We start from the raw sequence: 3,315 nt of genomic DNA on the forward strand, positions 1-3,315 counted from the left end.
CACAGACACACACACACACAGACACACACACAGAACTTAAGCCATCCTTTAGGATGTTGTCCTTTTAGAACTAAAAAAAAAAATATAACTATCATCCTGAGTGAGGTAACCCAGACTAAGACACATGTTATACACTCACTGATATGTGGATATTAGCTCAAAAGCTCAAAATACAAGATAAAATTCACAAACCATATGAAGCTCAAAAAGAAGGAAGAACAAAATATGGATGCTGGAGTCTTTCTTAGAAGGGGGAGCAAAATATTCATGGGAGGAAACACAGGAGAATAAAGTGGAGCAGAGATTTCAGGAAAGGCCATTCAAAGGCTGCCTCACCTGGGGATCCATTCCATATGCAGCCACTAAACCCTGCCAGTATTGCTGATGCCAAGAAATGCTTGCTGATAGGAGCCTGATATGATGTCTCCTGAGAGGCTCTACCTGGGCCTTATTGATACAGATTAAGATGATTTCAGCTAACCATCAGACTGAGCATGGGGACCCAAATGGAGGAGTTAGAGAAAGGACTAAAGAGCTAAAGGGGTTTGCAACCTCATAGGAAGAACAATATCAACCAACCAGACACCACATATCTTCTAGATACTAAACGACCAACCGAAGAGTACACATATGGGAAGCCCTGGCTCCAGCTATATTTGTATCAGAGGATGGTATAGTCCTGCATCAATCAGAGGAGAAGCCCTTGGTCCTGTGAATGCTTGTTTCCCCTGTGTAGGGGAATGCCAGGGCAGTGAGGTAGGAAGAAGAGGGAACATCCTCATAGAAGCAGGGGGCTGGCTATGCAAGAGGAGTGAACAGATAAAGTGGATAACATTTGGAATGTAAGTACATAAACTATACAATATAAAAGGGGGTTATTCTTTTAGGTGTGACCAGTAACTCAGTGATATGAAAATCCAACAATAAGAATATCACTCTATAGAAAAAAAACAGTAATACAGAAAGAATACTTTTTTATTGGATATTCTCTGTATTTACATTTCAGGTATTATCCCCTTTCCTCAATAATCAGTAAAGATACAGTATCTTTAAAGTTTTCTATTTTCTTTCTATAAGACTCTTTAATGTAAGGTTGTTAACAACAACATTAATAATAACAACAACAACAACAATAATAATAATAATAATAATAATAATAATAATAATACCCTAAATTCAAGGAGTGGTATATCTAAGTCATATTCTAGGTGACTATGTACTGGCAGAGTTTTGCTTTTCAGATTAAGACATCATGGTATTATAACCCAATACATGCCTTGCATAATCCTCGTGAACTTTTCACCTGAGTATTGCTCTGAGCTGATTTTATGACTGAATATTTCATATGGCAATTTTGTACACATATCATGCATGATGCCAAAACAAATAAAATAAATTGGCACCATGGAAAATCCATGGGAGAGAAGACAGAAATACAAACTGTACGAGCTGGTTCTGTGTCAACTTGGCACAAGCTGGAGTTATCACACAGAAAAGAGCCTCAGTTGGGGAAATGGCTCCATGAGATCCAGCTGTAAGGCATTTTCTAAACTAATGATCAAGGCAAAGGGCCCAGCCCATTGTGGGTGGTGCCATCTCTGGGCTGGTAGACCTGGGTTCTATAAGAAAGCAGGTTTAGCAAGTCATGGGAAGCAAGCCAGTAAGTGACATCCCTCCATGGCCTCTGCATCAGCTCCTGCTTCCTAACCTACTTGAGTTCCAGTCCTGACTTCCTTTGGTGATAAACAGCAACATAAAAATGTAAGAAGAATAAACCCTTTCCTCCCCAACTTGCTTCTTGTTCATAATGTTTTGAACAGAAATAGAAGTCCTTACTGAGACAGAAATTGTCACCCATACTAAAGTTAATATTTCTGCCAAAGGTGGAAACATTTCACTGTCAGAGAAAAGAGAGATGTCTGACTTCTTCACCAAGATGGTACAGCTAATACACCTACAAGGTAACTTCTCATGTTGATTTCAGACAACTTGTATTAAATAATACTGTGAAAACTCTTGACCTCTAGTACCATACCCTTCCTTATTATGTTTTCCTCCAACCTGTACCTTTTATCAATAGGTTCTAATTTGACTTAGAATGCTTATAAAGAGATTAGATTGAGGTTATATTCTTATCTAATCAAAATTTTCTTTCTGAACAGGTAATGTTTAGAAGCCATAAAAATAAAATAAAAAACTAAAAATTTGTTTACTTCAACTTTTGAGGCAGTTCTTAAAAAAAAAACAAACAAACAAACAACAAAAAAAAAACTTCTAAAAAGAACATCTGGAATGTTCAAAGAAACACCTTTGTGTTTTGCCAAGAAGTTTCAAATAAGGTTCCTGTTTTGATTGGTTTTTGCCCACAGAATCATAAAAAAGCTGATATACTAGTGATTTGCACTGTGATGGTGCTTCATACCTAAGCATCCCAGAGCTGAGTAGCTGACAGTAATAACCCCTGGATTCTAACAACTTTAAAACTTTATATACTGTCAGTATTCCCTTTGTTTTAATTCTGTATGATTCTCTATGTTTCTTGACTTGCATTTTGCATTGGCTTATACTGCACTGTTTGAGCTTTATGTAATGAAATAACTTTGTTTTTTTTCCATCAACTATCCCTTGTACTCGGCTAAGATTTTCTGCTTATATTACACTTTCTATTTGGTTACTGGACAAAATATGCTAGGTTCTCTATAGCTTATAATGACCCTTTTTTCTCAACACATTTTTCCCCTCAAAGGCTACCTTTCTTTTCTAGGTTTTCACCATTGTCCATTGCCTCTTCTCCACTGCTCTCTGTATTTCTTGCGACATTGAAAATGAAGGTCAATTTTACTACCAGGCAGGCTGTCAGTAGAATCCATTTTTGCATGGCAGACACTTTACCACTAAGCCATTTCTATACCCCTGATTATTACAATTTGAATACCTGCAGTGGTGGGAGGGGAGTCTTACTCTGGAGTTGAAAGTATTATTTTTGAAATTACAGTATTGCTCAATTGTGTTTGTGCCCCTGAGTTGAGTTCAGTGCCCCATGGAGTTAGGAACAATGCTCTTACAAAGAAATAGGACTAATTGCTGATGTCTCTGAAGGGATTTAAAGAAGAAGTAGCTCATTGAGAGGTGGGAAATGATAAGCCATACTCAGTAACACTTGCAACTTGCTAACATTGGGCTGAAAGCATAAGGCTAGTGTAGTAATAAGCAGAGGAAGAAAATATAAATAGGATTCTGAACAGAGTTATCTATACTATACCCTACCCTAGCTTCAGAGTTTTCACTAGATCACACCCCACCTCTTATTGAAAA

Source organism: Micromys minutus (genome assembly GCF_963924665.1).
Source record: "Micromys minutus genome assembly, chromosome: 5".
Taxonomy (NCBI): Eukaryota; Metazoa; Chordata; class Mammalia; order Rodentia; family Muridae; genus Micromys; species Micromys minutus.